At 36.1% G+C, this 19,025-nt stretch overlaps 1 long non-coding RNA gene across 1 annotated transcript in view; it reads left to right on the forward strand.

Moving 5' to 3' along the window:
* LOC148164891 (uncharacterized) overlaps positions 1–19,025 on the forward strand; it is a 79,322-nt gene that overhangs the window by 22,802 nt on the left and 37,495 nt on the right. Inside the window, exon 2 of the long non-coding RNA XR_015767788.1 lies at positions 9,667–9,753. This is a non-coding gene — a long non-coding RNA (uncharacterized LOC148164891). The remainder of the gene's footprint in view (positions 1–9,666; positions 9,754–19,025) is intronic.

Raw genomic sequence — 19,025 nt, forward strand, 5'->3', positions numbered from 1 at the left:
AAATAGAAATCCCATATGACCCAGCATTCTCCCTTCTGGGTGCATATCCAAGGAAATGAAATTAGTGTCTCAAAGGGATATCTGCACTCCTATGTTCATTGCAGCATTATTCACAATAGCCAAGATATGGAAATAATGTAAATGTCCATTGACGAATGGGTAAATAAAATATGATGTATATATCTACAGTGGAGTATTAGTCATAAAAAAGAAGGAAATTCTCCCATTTGTGACAACATGGATGAACCTGGAGGACATTATGGTACATGAAGTAAGCCAGTCGTACAAAGACAAATAATGTATGATCTCACTTGTATGTGGAAATCTTAAAAAGTTGAACTCCTGGAAGCTAAGAGTATATTGGTGGTTGACAGAGGCTTGTAGAAGGAGACAAGCAGAAGTGTGGTTAAGGGGTACAGAGTTTCAGTTTTGCAAGATGAGTTCTGGAGATCTAATATACAGCAATGTGAGGTTGGTCAGAGACATACTTTGAAACACTGTGACCAGTAGAAGGGTGGTTTCTTCTGTCTTCCCTTAAATTAAGGGAAAATGAATGCCAGACATGCAAAAACATTAGTCATCCACTTTGTGCTGTAAGAGGCAAAAAAGACTGAAATGCCCTTTACATATTAAAGTCAGGGATGGGGAATGGGACAAGCTTATATGTAACTGGCACAAGCAACAAGTGACCCAGGTTATAATGTATGTGTGGAGCAGATAAGACAAGAAGAGTGGGCTGAAGGCCTTTGGATAGTAGAAATAAGAGTTTAAATTTGTTCTGGTAGGTGGAAGGAACTAGAACTTGTCAGGAAAGGAGTGACTTGCATTGGAGTTCTAAATTAGAAAATTTGACATCCGTGAGTTGGATAAACTGAAGGAGAGAAGGATCAGAAGAGGTTGTTTTTGTTTCATCAGTCTGTTCATTCAACAAGCATTTATTGAATGCCTGTTATACAGCCAGGCAGTATTCTATGAGCTGAAGAAATAACAGTGAATTAAAAAAAAAAAAAAAAAATCCCTGTTCTTATGGGTTTGCCTTTAGGCCAGGGTACACAGTAAACAATTAAGGAAATTAATATGCCGTTTGGTGATAGATTCTGCAAGAAAATTAAACCATGATAAGGACTTGACATTAATGGTATATGAAAGAAGAGAGAGAAGTTCAGGGCACTACTTTATATAGAAAAGTGAAGGAAGGTCCCCCTGAGCTAGCATTTGAGCAGAGATCAAATGATGTGGTGGAGCAAGGCATGGAAACTTCTGGGGCAAGAGAGCATTCCAGGCAGGGGGAACAGCAAATGAAAAGTTCCTGAGTCTCACACTTGCTATCTTGCCAATGGTGGTAGATCACTATTCAAACCCCTCTGCACAGCAATAAAAAGTAGAGCTTTTCCAAGTCAAGACTATGAATGAAGAAAACATGGTGGGCTAGATTATCAATGAAAAGCACAGATATTAAGATTATATCTGAAATCACCATAATAACAAACAGACACCTAAACCAATCTTAAAGTGATAAATACTGTGGCAAAAATAAAGCAGATTGACAGTAACTGGGGAGGTTGTTTTTGATGAGAGCCTCTCCAAAGAGGTGACCAAGGAGCTATAGGAAACCCTGTACTGGATTGTAATATTAAGATCTAGTGTCCAAACACTAATGCTTAATGATGTATAAAATGAACTTTGATTTAACCAGTTTTTGTGACAATTCCATGCTCATTCCTGTTTTAAGTTGAAATGACTTGCCATTTTCTGTAAAGCCATTTTTAGTAGACTTAAAAGACAATTAAGGTTATATGTGTGAATATTGTAGTTGCAGTTTACAATGTAAATGTAGTAAGTTCAAAACATGTCCAGGGTTTGACTACTTCTCACTTCCGTTGGTTCTGTTTCCCTGACCCATGCCTAAGAATCACAGATTTCTTCCCAAAGGTATACATAGTGAAGGTCTAGAAAGTGCTGTTTTCTTATTCAGTTTGCTCTGTTTATTTATGTAAAGGTAACATCCTATTGCTTTTGAGTTTTAAGAAAACATTTTTTTTTACAGTCAAATTAAGATTCATTTTGCAGATAGAGATAAGTCGCAGAGGAGAGTTTTATGGCATTGTAAAGAGTGGTCTGTAATCAGCCAGTCTCATTAGTTGGGTTCTGGTTATGTGCAAAGTAGCACTGTTGTGTATGTTCTTTCCTATAGGAGGCCTCAGGCACAGGCTATTACCTCAACTTGTGATCATATCAACATTGCTGTCTCAACTTGTAATCATATCATTATTGTTCTCTGTCATCTGCTCTCCCTGTCACTAAATCTAACCAAATCACCTGTTATGGTTTGGACCCCGGCACACCAAATACAGCTGACAGCTACCTCCTTGTCATAATAGCTTCTTTTCAACTACCCTCACCCACCATTATATTACTTTAGGTTATAAGAAAATATATTATTATCGGATTTCTAATATCATAGAAATCCATCACATTTCTTTAATGGCTGGAAATTAATACTAATGGGATGGGAGATGTAGAAGTCGACATTGTTATGTTTATTCATTTAACAAATACATATTAAATACCAACTAGATGCTGAGGATACGTTAATCAAATTCTTGACCTCATGAACCTCAAAGTCTACTGGGAGTGACAGACAAAGAAATATAAATAAAATTGTTAATTACAACTTTGAATAAGTACTGCATTTTTAAAAAAGCAGGTTAATAAGAGCACAGTCGGGGCAGCCACTTGAGATGGGATCGTTAAAGAAGGTCTCTCTGAGGAGGTGACACAGGAGCTGAAGGATAAGAATGCAGCAGCTGTGCTTAACCAACTGAGCCACCCAGGCGCCCCAGCTGTGCTAAAAAAAAAAAAAAAAAAAGATGGTAGAAAGGCATTCCAGGAAGAGAAAACATAAAGAGTGAACACTTGAAGGTAGGAAGGGACTTGGAATAAAAGAAGGCTAATGTGACTGAGGCATAGTGAAGGAGAGGGTAAATGGTATGAGATGGAGGTTAGAGAAGTAAGGAAGAGCTGGGCCAGGGCTGTGTAGGTTATGGCAAAGAGTTTAAATTTTAGTCCAGGAATAATGATAAGACCTTGATAGAGGAGTAACACCATCCCATTTACATATACAAGCCTTGTGGAAGGTATAATGATTGAAATAATTTAAGTGAACAGTGATGGTTAGGACTGGGGTGGCTTTGTGCATACAAATGAATAAATCCCAGTTTATTTTGGAGGTAGCACTGACTGCACTTGATGGTGGGTTTGATGTGGGCAGGAAAGGGAAGAATTAAGGTAGATTAAGACATTGGGTTGAGCAACTGTGTGCCATCTGTTAATCAGGGGAAGACTCAAGGACTGACAGATTTTTTTTTTGCTGATAAAGTATAAGCTCAGGTTTGGACATACTAAGTTTAGAAGCTTATTAGACAGCCAAGTAGAGTTGCCAAGTAGGCAGTTAGATAAAAGTGATGTGAACTCAGGAGAAACATCAAAGACAAGTGGAATTTGGGAGTCATTAGTGTGTTGGTTGATTTAAAAGCCATGAAAGTGATTGAAATCACTGTACTATTTGGGAAAGGAAGACTAATTTATATCAACTCTTGAGTCATTCCAACTTCAGCCATTTATTCAACATGTATTTATTGAGCTCTTACTCTACTAGGCACTTTTCTATGGCATTGTAGTCACAGTAGTGAGTAAAGGAAACCAATTATTTGCTTTCATAGAACTTCTATGTAGTTAATGATACAGACAATAAGCCAATAAGCAATAGATACGTAACTTGATTGTATATATAGTGGAGAAGCAGCAACGAAGGAGACTATATAGAGTTGGTCAGTGAGATAGGAATTTTTTTTTCCTACCAGTGATGTCCTGGCAGCTAATGGAAGAGAGTAGTTCAAGAATAACTAGTTACCTGGATCAGATGTTGCTAAGAACCTGAGTAAGACAGAGACTAAGCTGGGGCAGTTTCATCACTTTCTGCGGAGTGGTGATAAGAAACAAAACAAAACAGATTTGAGGGCTTTGAAAATAAAGAAGTAGAGATAGTGATGACAGCTGTTTTGAAGGAGTTAGCTATAAAGGAAAGCCAAGAAATGGTCCATAACTAGTGGGAGAAATGAGATTAAGGAAGTTTTGTTTTAAAAACAAACCAAAAAGATACAATTCCAGAGCACACTTGTGATTAATGGGAACCATCTAGTAGAGAGGGAATGAGGGGATAATTGAGGGAGGGAAATCCTTGAGAAAATAAGAGGAGATAAGATCCCCAGGAGTGGGGAGTGTGTGGAGAGAATGGCTGATAGGACCAGCATCTTCTCTTTCATTGTAACTGGAGGGAAGGCAGAAAGGATGGAATGTTTGCAGATTTGATGGTGAGGCAGTGAGTAGCATCTATTCCAGTCTTCTGTTTTCCCAATGAGCTATGAAGTGAGAATGGATGGAAAGAGGTTTGAGAAAAGAGAAGACATGAAATGTCATGTTGGAGGGTGGAAAGTCGAGTTACTAAAGAAGTATAACAGAATTGCCATGCATTAGAGAGGACTCACTCAAGATTGATGATAATAAATTTAACATAAAACAGTCAACTAATTCTATACTTTTCCCCCAACCACTTTCATTTGCTTAATTCTTAGCACAGAGAAGGCATATAGCTAGATTTGTCCAAGGTTGTACTTTTTCCAGATGAATACAATGATTAGAAACAGGATGAAGAAAATTAAGTGTATTAGCAAAGGAATGAAGAATCATGAAATGTAAGCTGATTAAGGAGAGAACTGAAAACAGGAAGAATGCCCAGGGTATTGTGAAAGGTTAGAAAAGGGATATTACTCAATCATTTGGTCTACCCATTCACTTAAGCACTTGAGCCCCTACTAGGTTCTAGTAGGGGCTCATGGTTCTAGCCCTGTGGATCTATGCATAAGGAGGACTGACCCAGTCCTCTCACAGAAGAGGGTGAGATGGACAAAGAATGAGAACCTATATTTTCTTTTAATTTTTTTTTCTTAGTATGGTTGACCCACAATGTTAGTTTCAAGTGTACAACATAGTGATTCAACAAGTTTATACACTATGCTATGTTCACCACAACTGTGGCTACCGCGTGTCCTCACACAACACTATTACAGTATCACTGACTATATTCCTTATGCTGAGACTTTTACTCCCATTCATTCCATAACCAGAAGCCTGTATCTCTCACGCCCCTTCCCCTATTTCGCCCACCCACATACTCCCTCCCCTATGGCAACCATCAGTTTTAGAATCAGTAAGTATTAAAGTCATATTTTGCTGATGACTATGAAGAAATATAGAGAAGGGAGAGAGAGCGCATTAAGTGGGAGGGAGAGCAGTGGCAATTTAGTTAAGGTGTTCCAGGAAGGGAATCCTCTTTAGTGAAATTGAACAAAGACCTGGATGAAATAAGGAACAAGCCTGTGAATAACTGTGGGAGTAGTGTGCTCCGCTGAAGAAACAGTGAGTACTTGTCCATTTTTTCATGTCATTAGTAGTTGAATAGTAAGGCCAACAAAGCTGTGATAAAGTATTTTTTCCATCCCTATTGTATTTTTAAATGGTGTTTTCAGGATACCAAGGTGACACAGCTGGTTTAAACAATTGGTTATTGCACAAAAGTCATTAGAGTGAGCAATCAATTAAGTCACTTAAGCAGATGAAATGTTTAAATATAAATATACCCTGTAATCGGGTCTGATGTGTTTATCATTACCTTCCCCAATGACTAGCATTGGAATGCCACACATGATAGGGTTCAGTTAATATTTGTTGAGTGAATTTTTATGCCCACATACACTTTAATACTTAACAAACACAAATCATTCCCCCTTCAAACCTTTTCAAAGAAGTTCAAAAGGAGGAGTTCAAGCAAACTCAAGGTCTCTTCCTTTGTCCTCGGAGTGTGGGGGTTTAAATGACTTACTAAAAAAAAATTAGATATCATTCACATGCCATAAGATAAACCTGCTTAAAATATACAATTTATTGTTTTTTAGAATGGTCACAAAGGGGGTGCTTGGGTGGCTCAGTCGTTAAGCATCTGCCTTTGGCTCAGGTCATGATCTCAGGGTCCTGGGATGGAGCCCCGTGTCAGGCTCCCCACTCGGTGGGAAGCCTGCTTCTCCCTCTCCCACTCCCCCTGCTTGTGTTCCATCTCTCTCTGTGTCTCTCTCTGTCAAATAAATAAATAAAATCTTAAAAAAAAAAAGAATGTTCACAAAATTATGCAACCATTACCTAATTCCAGAACATTTTTATCACCTGAAAAAAAAAACCCATATGGACTGGACCCATTAGGAATCCCTCCCCTCCCTCTAGCCTCTAGCCACCACTCTGTCACTATTTGCCTTATTCCAGACATTCAGTATATACGTGGATTCATACAACATATGTCTCTTTATGTTTGGCTTTTTTCACTTAGCGTAATGTTTTCAAAGTTAATCTATGTTTAGCAGGTATCCATACTTCAGTCCTCTTTATAGCTGAGTAATATTCCATTGTGAGTTATATCATATTTTCTTTATACATTCATTGTTTTATAGACATTTGGGTTGTTTCCACCTTTTGGCTATTATAAATAATGCTGCTATGACTATTTGTCTACAAGTTTTTGTTTGGACCTTTGTTTTTAATTCTCTTAAGTATATACCCACCAGTGTAAATGGCTTTGTAAAGGTATAACTGTAAAAAAGTTTTATCTTGAAAATGTTTCTCACTGGGGCACCTGTGTGGCTCAGATGGTTAAGTGTCTGCCTTCGGCTCAGGTCATGATCCCAGGGTCCTGGAATCGAGTCCCACATCAGGCTCCCTGCTTCTTGGGAGCCTGCTTCTCCCTCTGCGCCTCTCTCTCTCTGTCTCTCTGTCTCTCATGAATAAATAAATAAAATCTTAAAAAAAAAATGTTTCTCACTTAACTCCGTAATATATCTGTCTTAAACAAATACAGGAAATTATTTCCAGTTACTTATTTAAGCTACTAGTGGAATGTATTAATTTTTCTCCAGAAATTTGAGTAACATTAGCCCTGCAGGAGATGTTCCCTCTGTGGCCCCGGAGCCTCCTGGGTGGACACCAGCACTTTGCAGCAGTCTCGTGGGGCATTGGGAATGCAACTCTGAACAGGTCGTGGGTTACCTTTTTGTCAACAAATATTGCTTCTTCTTGAAAGAATCCGAAAATCTTGAAATTTAAGACCCAGAAAAGTTTCTTGGAGCTCACCTAATCCAGTGCCTTTGTTTTAGAAATCCTTGAACCAAGGGATGTCCAAAAGGTTAAAATGCCTGCCTGAGTTCTATAGCTGGTTGGTTAGAGAACCAGGATGAGAAGTCAGATCTCTTGACTGCCACTTCAGTGCCCTGACTACTAAATTTTACTTAATCTCTGTTGTCGGAATGTAACGTCCTAAAACAAAAATTAAACATAATTCATCTAAGTGGCATTTTCAGATAAAAATTTTCAGAAAAGGTTTTCAAAGTTTTATGGGGAAAAGCTATCAGCCTTGTACTCATTGATTTCACAGGGACAGGGTGGGGAGTTAAGAGTAATAAAGAAACACTGTCCCTTTTAGCCTATGCATAAGGAAGAAAGAATTGTAGGCATTTGTAAACACTCAGACAATCATAAACAAAGGTCAGAGATTCCTATTAGTTTCCCTTAAGAGTCAGCCTTTTTTCTTCTCATCACATTCTAACATTTACATCCCAGTAGTTTTAACAGGGGGTATAAGGATTAAGCATAATTATATTATCCAGTGTAGTCAAATTACGCAATAGATTATACAGTTAATCACTTGGGTCTCCTAAATGTCATGCTGGATATAGTTTATCCCTCTCACAGTGAGTCAGAAGTGGGAATGGGTTCATTCACTATTTCCAGTAAGCAGCTTACCGCCGGCAGGTGTTGTGACTTGTGGGAAAGGGTAGGACTGGAATGCAGGCTTATTTGGAGAGCTCAGAAATGTACCCTTGGGTCCTTCCATACAGCTGTACGTGAGGCCACAGGCAGCTGGGAGTGTTGGCAGTCCCACAGCTACCCCCAGCTTAGAGGAGGCTCTTGATCCCCTCCGAGTCTGGTCACATTTCTCCCTAGCACAAAGCTGGGAACAGGTGCGACATACAGCCTTATGGTCCAGGCAGGGGTCTCAGCTCTGCCACTCTCTGTGTGATCTTGGGTGCATCATCTCAGATGTCCTCAAGTCCCCCATCTGTAAAATTAGAGGAGCGGGGCAGACTAGCTGATTTTTAAAAACTCTTTTGGTTTTAAAATGTTATGGCTCTACAACCTAATGGCTTAAGATGTCAAGTGTATTGGATATTGGAGATCTCATTTAAAGGTGATATGAGTTCATAAGTTTACACAGAGCTATCTTTGAGTCCCGTGTGATGTTGGGCAAGTTACTTCTGCAGATTTTATGTTATCCTTAAAAGGGGAATGAATGATGATAATAGTACCTAATCCTAATAGGGTTATGGAGGGGGCAAAAATGGCATTAATGCAAAGACTTTAGCATAGTGCCTCATACATCCCAAGATTCAGTAAGTATTTTTTGGTAGCAAGTAGTAGTAGTATTTTCTTTAGGGACATTTTATCCTAATAATATACTGTTCTCTTTAGAAATAAAAAAATTTCAGCAAAATTTAGTAATAATGTAAAGTATTTGACTAAAATATTGTTTAAAAGACTATAATTAATTAACCCTTAGGTAAATGGGGGGGAATCCATGATTTAGATAATGGAGTGATGGATGGTGGACAGCTTCACTGTAGTAGGTAAAAAATAAGGGAAGAAATATGATACAGAGGTCAAGGTTATAGAGCAAGTGAAAGAAATTGAACTTACTTTCTCCATAGTTTTATTGTTGTCTGTAATCTTCCTTATATATATTTATCTCTCTTAACTTGGCAATGAAATCACTTATGGAAAATTTATCCAAATTAGTGGCTATTGATAAGTGAGTATTTTTAAAAATGTATTTTTTTGTATTTTTAAAAATGAGATTATTATTGTTTTTATTTATCATGTAAAAAGAAATAGTAAATCCAATTCCATGTGAGCTGCCTTCTTGTAATTTCTGCTAGCTTTGCAAGTGCTATTTTGGTGTGAACCAAGGACTTAGAAGCTTAGTAATTTTGGAAACAAATACTCAGATATCTTTCTTCAGGATGTTTGTATGAAACTATCACTATTCAATAGTGGTTTGCTAAAGTATTTGAAGGAATTTGTTTAAGAAAAAGTATTTACATAATCAGAACCCATTTGTAAAAAGTGGTAGGAAAAGAAACTCTAAGTTTGGTGGTTGATATCTTGGAGAATTAACTACCTAAATCTCCAAAGAAGAGGGGGGCTGTCTGTGGTTATGTAAGTGACATGAGAGTGTAGATGAGATTCTTAACGGTCATCTCTGAATATATATGTTCTGTGTGTCCCACACCTACTCCATCACCATCTTATCTTACTTCACTGTTGTAGGTGAAAAATAAGAAAGGAAATATTTTGATTCCTCATGACAAATGTCAGTCGTTTCTGATATAAATAGTTCAATCCAGAAATGCCTTGGTCTCCCATAAAAATTGCTTTTTACTGCATTGTAATTTCCAGTTAGGGTAATGTTCTTTGGTTTCTAATATTTCTTTTATACTTCTTTTATAGGAGGCCAGTTGTAAGAACGCATTACCTAACATCCTTATAACAAAAGACTTAGAAAGAGACATGCAAAAACCATCTCTCAAAACCAGGGTAAGTTGTCTACTCCTTTGGGCTACCATGAGAAACATTTAGCAGGGCTCTTGATGTTCTCATGCTTCCATGCTCTTGTTTCTTGCATTTCCCTCAGGTTTTATCTTTGTTTTTATTTCTGGACCTGGTTGCTTAAAAAGCACTTTTTATTTAGTACATTTAATCCAAAGTGATATTCATCCCCAAATTTTCAAGACAATCCTCTTACTTGACTGATATTTTTTAGTACAGGGTTTTGCTTCTACTAAATCAGAATTGTTTGCCGCCTACATCATAGGAAATAGTCGAATATAGTAGATCTTTCCTTGGTTGCTTTGAGGGGTAAAATACAATGTCCAACTATAATTTTTCAAAATAGAAATCACTTTATTGATTTTTCATAATTATAAAAATACATAATCAATTAAGTAAATTTTAACCAGGAAGAAATAAGATCATATATATGACAGAATAAAGAGTCTAATGTGTAAAATTTTGTTTTCCTTATTAAGAAAAATCCAAAATGTACATAATTGTTTTGTCAGTGAAAAGAAAAACCCCTTTAACCCAAAATATGTCATGGAAATTTCTTTTTTTTTTTTTTAAGATTTTATTTATTTATTTGACAGAGATAGAGAGCACAAGTAGGCAGAGAGGCAGGCTCTCCACCGAGCAGGGAGCCCGATGCAGGACTTGATCCTGGGACTCCAGGATCATGACCTGAGCCGAAGGCAGTCGCTTAACCAACTGAGCCACCCAGGCACCCTGTCATGGAAATTTCTTTGATCATTTGTTTGTCCAACCAGAAAAGTTATTGCATTAATTTTAGAGTTCCTTTCCTAATCTTTAATCTTTTAAGTAGAAGTTCTCCTATTTACTTGGGTATATAGAATATTCCTAACTGGCCACCATGACATTTATAGAGTTATTGTTTTTCCCCATTCTGGGGGGATAAAAAAAAGTTCAGCAAATTTTCCTGAGTCCATTGTAGGCAAAATTTAAAAGAATTCTAATCTCTGATTTTTAATTGCAAGTTACCATAAAAATAATTCTGTAAAAGGTAAATTAAGTGAAGTATTGAGTTAATTGTTTAGTGTCTTGATTACAGTAAGTCTGGTTTATTTTTTAAAAGAAATAAAAAAAACCCTTTTTTACAAAACCTATTCCTTGATTTTTTTTCTGGAAAATTATTCAAACTACCCAGCATGCTTTCCTTTTCAAATACAACCTACTTTTTGTATCTTTTTCTCTGAAATACTTGTGTCTACAAACTTATATATAATTAATTCAAATGTATAATAGAAATTTTGTTGTGAATTAATAAAAATTCATTGTAAAAAAATACACTCGTAAACAAATACCTTGAAAAGGGTAGGATTGGAAGGAAATCATTAAGTAGCATTTACTTATTAATTCCATGTATCGGTGTAACTGCCTTTATGTGAAGAGACCCTAGATGAATCACTTCCTAAATAAAGATAATCTCAAAACCTGTCATAAAAGTTGTTTGACAGGATTGATTTACTCTTATGAAATTAATCCTATTTGGAATTTTTCAGGTAGGTACAGAATCAATAATGTGCATTTATTACCCCCTGTCAGTCTCACTGTATGGTTCCTGAACAAACTAATCCAATAGAGAAATTACTTCATTAGTTAAGCTTTGGTTTTTAATTTAAGCTTCTCGGTGGCCTTACATAAGCAAGTTTACATTTACATGAGCAAACTAAGCTCTGCTTAGTTTATGGGTGATTAAAATCCTTGTAATTTCAAATCCCAGATAGGAGGCAGAGCATGTGAGCTATAAGAGAACCAGGATTTTATCTTAAGATCTTTTTTCCTCCAGATGATCTTTGAAGGCTAAAGCTGAGAACATCTTCAAAATATGGTTGATGTGTCCTTTCTAGAGTGACTGAGCGAGCTATGAGAATGATGTGTATCCTTGGTATTAATGTTACTCCATTTGGCCTGCTAGCTGTCTTTCTCAGATATCTCTAGTTACAGCTGTATTTGCCTTGGACAGCTAAGTATTTGTGATCCCTATATGGCTAGGGATGTAAAATGGTAATCCAGAAATGGCATATGTCCATTGACTCAGGAGATGTCTCTCTAGTCTAAGCCATCTGTCCCCATCTGTGTTCCCTCTGCCAGTTGTTGTCACTGTTCTTAGGCAATAGGAAGGATTATATTTCTCTTCCTTAGGTAGGAAAGCCACTTCTTGATTTGAGTCCAAACTAAAAAGAAAAAAAAAAGGATACCTCCATTTCACAGTGCCATGATGCTTCCTGGATGAGCAAGGTCACCAGCCCTGGTAGCTCAAGGACATATTCATATAACCATTTCTTGTCCAATACCAATACTGTGTAGAGGATGTATGCAAACAATTGGAATAGATGATAAAGAAGAGAACATCAGATAGATTTATAAAGAGGTATAGAACATAGAAAGGCACAGCTCCATATGACCTAATACACTTAAGACTGGAGAAGACAGTCTTGTTTCTACCAAATACAGGTGCTTTAAACAAGTGTCACAACCCATATTCATTGATCACAGTATAAACCCGGAATAGGATTCAGGGAACTAAGGGTAGACAGTTATTTTCCTTCTCTCTTTCTTCCGTTGGGGCATGCTTTGGACTTCCCAGTGTAGTCCCTGTGTTCTTGACCTCAGCAAAAAATTCAAGGTCAGGTCATTGTATGAGAATGAATATCAGATTCATTCAGTGCTAGGATGAAGGTATAAAATAAAAGGTTACTTGTTTTCCTTCCTGGCTTTTATCAGTGGATAAAACGGTGCTGATAAAAATTTAAATTACAAGCACATAATAGTCTGTTAGTCATTGGATTCTCTTAACATTTTATAGAAGTTTCCTTTATTTTTTTAATTTTTTAAAAGATTTTATTTATTAAGATTTTATTTATTTATTTGAGAGAGACAGAGAGAGAGAACAAGCAGGGGAGCTGCAGGCAGAGGGAGAGGGAGAAGCAGGCTCCCCGCTGAGCAGGGAGCCGATGCGGGGCCCGATCCCAAGATCTTGGGATCATGACTTGAGCCAAAGGCAGATGCTTAACCAACTGAGCCACCCAGGCACCCCCAAGATTTTATTTATTTATTTGACACAGAGAGACAGCGAAGCGAGAGAGGGAACACAAGCAGGGGGAGTGGGAGAGGGAGAAGCAGGCTTCCCGCCGAGCAGGGAGCCCGATGTGGGGCTCCATCCCAGGACCCTGGGATCATGACCCGAGCCTAAGGCAGACACTTAACAACTGAGGCGCCCCTAGAGGTTTCCTTTAATATGCAAAGTTATGTTAACTATAAAATGTGTGATAAGGATAATGCAGTTATCAAATACACTGTTTTGTAATAGAAGCAACTGTTAAATTATTTTTCTTTAAAAGGTTAATGGTTTCATGGATCATGAATTGTTTATGGAGATTTTCCTCAATAATGAGAATAGGTGGAGCGCCTGGGTGGCTCAGTTGTTAAGCGTCTGCCTTCGGCTCAGGTCATGATCCCAGGGTCCTGGGATTGAGCCCGGCATCAGGCTCCCTGCTCAGCGGGAAGCCTGCTTCTCCCTCTCCCACTCCCCCTGCTTGTGTTCCCTCTCTTGCTGTGTCTCTCTCTGTCAAATAAATAAATCTTTAAAAAATAATAATAATGAGAATAGTTGTTCCAGTTCTATGTTCTTTAAATGTTTTTTAAAATGCCTATGTCTGTTAACAAAGTAAACTAAAAATTTTAAATAATGTAGGGTTTTGAGAAAATTTAGTGGCAGTATAATTTTCAGTAAGCAAATTAATAGAAAGAGTAATAAGCATTAAATTTTACCAAGCTTCTAAGTTATTTTTAAAATATTACTAATGGGGGGCACTTGGGTGGCTCAGTCGTTAAGCGTCTGCCTTTGGCTCAGGTCATGATCTCAGGGTCCTGGGATCGAGCCCCGTATCAGGCTCCCTGCTCCATGGGAAGCCTGCTTCTCCCTCTCCCACTCCCCCTACTTGTGTTCCCCTTCTCGCTGTGTCTCTCTCTGTCAAATAAATAAATAAAATCTTTTCAAAAAATAAATAAAATATTGTTAATGGGCATGCATATATTTTACATTGCTTTAATTAGTGTATGCATTCTAATTCATGTTCTCTTTCTTCAGTTAACATTATTTCTACTATGCATTTCCATGCATCAAGCTAGTTTGCATCCTTATTTTTCTAATAAAAGTAATAGTAGAAGTAATAGTGATATTTATTGCTAACATTGATCAAGTGCCAGACACTATGTTAATTACTTAATGTAGATCTTTTTTTTCTGTTCAATATGCTCTATCAATATTTGCTTTCAGTAAGAATATATGACAGTTTATTTAGGTATCATTCCATGTTTTTCCAATATTTAGGTTATCTTCAATATTTAGATCATTTCCAATATTTTGTTATTACAAACATTTTAAGTAAATAATTTTCACATGACACCTTTTATGCACACGTGGGAAGTACAGTCATAAATATGTACATCTTTAACTTGTCTCAACTTTGCAAATACTTTTACCAGTTTACATGCTTAACAGCTGCAGATGATTGTTTCCATTTTTCACATCCTCACCAACCCTTGTTAATATCGGAGTTCTTGTTTCCCCAGTCTAATGAGTGTGAGATGTATCTTGTTGTTGCCTTAATTTGGACTTCTCTAACTTCTAGTTGTGTCAGAGACATTTATTATTCACTGAATACCCATGTGTTTCTCCAATGTTTCCCAGCCCCATTGCAATTAGCTGAGGTCAGCCAATGGCTTCTGGCCAGTAGGCTGTGAGCAGAAATGACAAGTGTGCCTTCAAGGGCAGAGAATTCAAAAATTGTGCATAATTCTCTAGCCCTTTCTTACAGTACGGCAACTAGATAGTGGAGCATGGGCCCTTTAATGGCTTTTATGAAGTGGAGAGCCTCCTGTCAAATTGCACTGGATTTGTGTAATGACTGAGAAATAAACCTGTTTTATTAAGCCACTCAGATTTCTGGGTTAATTTGTACCTTTGCTATAATGTAGTCTATCCTGATTAATTTTTTGGGACAGCTTTTCATGTGTTCATTAAGCATTGGTCATATCTGTGATCATTAATCTGTGTACTACTTTCTCCTGTCGTTGCCAATTTTATTATTGGGTTGTTTGCTTTTTTCTGAGTAATCTGTATGAGTTTGTTACCTGTAGTCAGTTATATGTGTCTCAAATACTTTCTCCCAATTTTGTAGTTTTCTTGTTATACTGAATATGGCACCTTTTAATGTATAAAAGCTTTTTATTTTAATGTCAAATTAATTAGTGTTTAGTTTTTGTGTTTTTTACATCTTGTTTGAGAAATCCTCACATATTTTGAGGTCATTAAGAAAGTCTTTTTTATTGTTTTCCAAAGGTTTTAAATTTTGCTTAGCATATATGTTGGTCTTAATCCATCTGAAGTTGAATTCTGTGTAAAGCATAAAGTAGGAATCTGATTTTATATATAAAAAAATCAATCAACTTAGCATATTTGTTCAATAGTTCATCTTTTCCCCACTTTTTGAAATTTCCTTTCTATTATATGTCAAATGTTTTATGTGTGTTTTGGGGCTGTGTTATTAGTTGCTCTATTTGTTTATCTCATGTCATTACCACAGTATTCTTATTAGTGATATCTGGGAGAACAAGTTTCTTCAATTTGTTTCCCTTCTTGAAAATTATTTTTGGTCTATTGCTTTTGCAGTTGAATATTGTCAAGTTTCATGAGAAATTTTAGTTAGAATTTAAACTGAATTGAGGCGCCTGGGTGGCTCAGTCGTTAAGTGTCTGCCTTCGGCTCAGGTCATGATCCCAGGGTCCTGGGATCGAGCCCCGCATAGGACTCCCTGCTCGGTGGAGAGCCTGTTTCTCCCTCTCCCACTCCCACTGCTTGTGTTCCCTCGCTCACTGTGTCTCTCTCTGTCAAATAAATAAAATCTTTAAAAAAATTTTTTTTAAACTGAATTGATAGAGCCATTTCATGAGAATTGGTATTCCATTCATGACCAGCATGGAACTCTCCACTTGTTCATGACCTCTTTAATGTCTTTTAATTTTTTTTTTAAATGTAATTTTCTTCTTAAATGTCCTAGGTAGCCCACATTTTGTAGATATTATAAGTGAAATACTTATGATGTCTTCAAACTTTGTTGCTGATATTTAATGTTGTAACTAATTTTTATTGTTGTCTTTTATATTTAGAAGCCTTGCCAAATTCTCATTAGTTCTAATATTTTGTTGATCACTTCTCTTTGATTTCCTTTGTAGACAGTCAGTCATATCATCTGGAAATAATGAGCCTGTTTACTTTTTTGCATGCCTTTAATTATTTAATTTCTTTTTTCTTGTACTATGTTCTGAAGGTTAAATAGAAATGGCAATAGCATGCCTTCTTGAATTCCTTCCGGATTTTAAGGGGAAGTTTCTACATTTGACTTTTAAGTATCATCATGGCATATTTCTTTTTCTTACTTTTTTTTGAAATTTTTTCACAAAGCCAGGCACATAACAGACCTTCAATAAAGACTTGAAAATGAACAAATTAATTGCTTTTGTTTCATCTGAGAGTAGTTAGTGTCAGCATGTTTTCATTATAGGTCTTTCTTCACATATACACTTAATTAGGTTTATAATATTTGCTGTGTTTGTTAGATAGGCTCTGTAAGCTGAAGGAGGTTCCCTTCTATTTATAGTTTGTTTAGAATCTTTATCTTATGTGAAAGTTAAATTTTAGCAAATGTTTTCTTTTGTGTCTATAAAGATAATTGCATGGTTTTTCCCATTTATTCTTTTCTTGTGGGGGGAGATATACTGAAAATTTTTCTAAACTTAAACTGATCATGCGTCACTGGAACAAATCAGTTCCAAGGCTGATCTTGGTACCAATTCTTTTTAAACTTTTTTTTTTTTAAGATTTTATTTCTTTACTTAAGAGACAGTGTGAGAGAGAGAGAGATCACGAGCAAGGAGGAGGGATAGAGGGAGAAGCAGACTCCCCGCTGAGCAGGAATCCTAATGGGGGGGGCTCCACCCCAGGACCCTGGGATCATGACCAGAGCCGAAGACAGACGCTTAACTGACAGCCACCCAGGTGCCCTTGGTACATATTTTTACATACCTTGCAAGTTTTGGATAGCTGCTCTTTTGTTTAGTATTTTTGCATCCATATTTTATCTGCTTTTGGTGTAAAGGTTTTACTCTTCTAACAAAATGAGGGGAGGAGAGTCTTTTCTAATCTCTGAAATAGTTAAGATCAGGATTATCAATTCCTTCAATATTTGGCAGAATGTATCTATAAAACTGGGCCTGGTGAGATTTATTGGTTCATTTAATTTTTTAAATTTTATTTAATTTTTAATTTAATTTTTTAATTTATTGTTTTTAAAATTTGTTTTGGCAAGTTGATTTTTAACTACTGATTCAGTATCTTTAATGCTCCTATTCATGTTTTCTGTTTTTTCTGAATTAGTTTTGATGTTATATTTTCTGGAATATTACTATTTTACCTAAATTTACCAGCATAAAGTATTTCAGTGTTTCCTCTGACTTTTAAAATCTTTATTTTATCTGTAGTTATAAACTTTTTTTCATGTCTAATATTATCTTTTGGGACCTTTTTTCCTGTTTGCTCTTGATAGGCTTGCCAGAGACTTTATTAGTCTTTGCAACAAACCAGATTTTAGTTTTGTTGATCCTCTGTTGTATCATTATTTTCTATTTCATTGATCTCTTATTTTTCCTTCCTTTCTTCTTTGTATCTATTATTCGTAAGGTAGATCTTTTTTTCTAATGTCTGTCAACTTTTCCTCCATAACCATATATTGTAAATATGTTTTTTGTGTGGTTTGATACTGAAGCTTGATGATCTGTTCTTTTGAGTGTATTTGCTCTGTTTACTAAAAGCCTTCTTTGATGTGTTGAGTGTCCTTTATTATATTCGAGAACTCTTTTCTAGGATCATGTCATTTCCTTCCTTCCTTTTTGTGTGTTTTGTTTTGTTTTGTTTTTTGGTAATATTTTCCCAATGCCAGACACGTAGTGAACCATTGATAAATACTTGAGAATGAACAAATGAATTAATCAATTTTTTCTCTTACTTTATATGAAAGCAATGAGTGTGTGTGTGGTTATGGGAAATTTGCTTTTGTAAGAAACTAGTCAAATTTAGTACATTTTTTCATTTGGAATGGGTTCAATAACCATTAAACACATAATTATATCTGGAATTTAAGACTTTGAGCTTTTTATGTATCTTTTCCTGATTTAATCTCTCTTGAGCTTTTCTTAAAATAATTTTCCATCTGCTTTTTCTGCTCCCATATGTTTGTATGTATGAATATATGTTTATTTTACTAGATAGAAAATGCTTTGCATCTTGCCATCTCCCTGATAGGTGTTGGATGATAACATTCTCTGTTTATTTTTTGCCTCTTCCATTATCTTAGGAAATCACTTTGCAAAGCTATCCCTTCAGTGCCCAGCAGCATGAGAGTTAACAAAATAAATAATTTTGTTCATTTATCATTAGAGTTATATCTATGATTAAATCTTTTATTTATTATAAGCATATTCTTTATTTGATTTCCTAAGTCACCACTGAACTATTTGAAGAATTCTTGGAATCTCTTTAGAATTAATGACCAGTAGATTTCAATTATTTGGATCATATTTTTTTTGTGTTTTGTGATATTTTATTTTATATATATATATAGAAAATCAAGTGTATATATATAATCATTGTACATTATATATATCATTATATAATCAAAAATATATACTTTATATATATAATCAAGTAAGAATATAATACAGGATTAAATACTTATTTTAAATAATAATGCAAAATATGGTGTATCTGGGTGTACCTACCTTATCTCTCAATCCAGTAATTTGGCTCACTTAACTCCTCTTTCCAGATACTATACACAATTGTAATTATAGGCCAAAGAAAAGAAACACCTTATGAGAACATCTGTAGATTAGCACTCCCATGGAATCTACTATATAGCCAGCCTGGTCTCATAGTCCTGAGTACCCAACTTGCTAAGACTGGCTTTACACACCTGATCCCTGACCTTCTTCTCCAGCCTGAAACATCTCCTCTTGCTTATCTGCCCTGCTTTGATAAACACCCTGAAGTGTTGGCTATTTCATCATTACATTCTGTGCCAGGTGATAAGGATACAAATTTGCAAAGCCATTGTCTCCTACCTGAAGGAACTAGGTTGGAGACTAGACATGCAAAACATAACATGTGCTAGAAT

Source organism: Eumetopias jubatus, unplaced genomic scaffold (genome assembly GCF_037043125.1).
Source record: "Eumetopias jubatus isolate StellerSeaLion01/CBP00866 unplaced genomic scaffold, mEumJub1_p1.0 scaffold_2, whole genome shotgun sequence".
NCBI classification, from domain to species: Eukaryota; Metazoa; Chordata; class Mammalia; order Carnivora; family Otariidae; genus Eumetopias; species Eumetopias jubatus.